Consider the following 230-nt stretch of genomic DNA (forward strand, 5'->3'; position numbering starts at 1 on the left):
TTTGACATATTTTATTTAATAAAATTAAACAATAAATATTTTTCAGCCAATTTTATCCAGTAAATGCTTACTGAAGACCCACTACTTTCCAGGCCCTGTTCCACCTGTTTGGAATTCATTTGAGAAGTAAACCATCTAAAATGTTATGACATCTGGGCAAGGATTTTTTGGATATGACCCGAAAGCTCAGGCAATAAAAGCAAAAATAGACGAATGGGATTGTGTCAAAT

This window comes from Galeopterus variegatus, unplaced genomic scaffold, assembly GCF_000696425.1.
Source record: "Galeopterus variegatus unplaced genomic scaffold, G_variegatus-3.0.2 Scaffold9468, whole genome shotgun sequence".
Classification (NCBI taxonomy): Eukaryota; Metazoa; Chordata; class Mammalia; order Dermoptera; family Cynocephalidae; genus Galeopterus; species Galeopterus variegatus.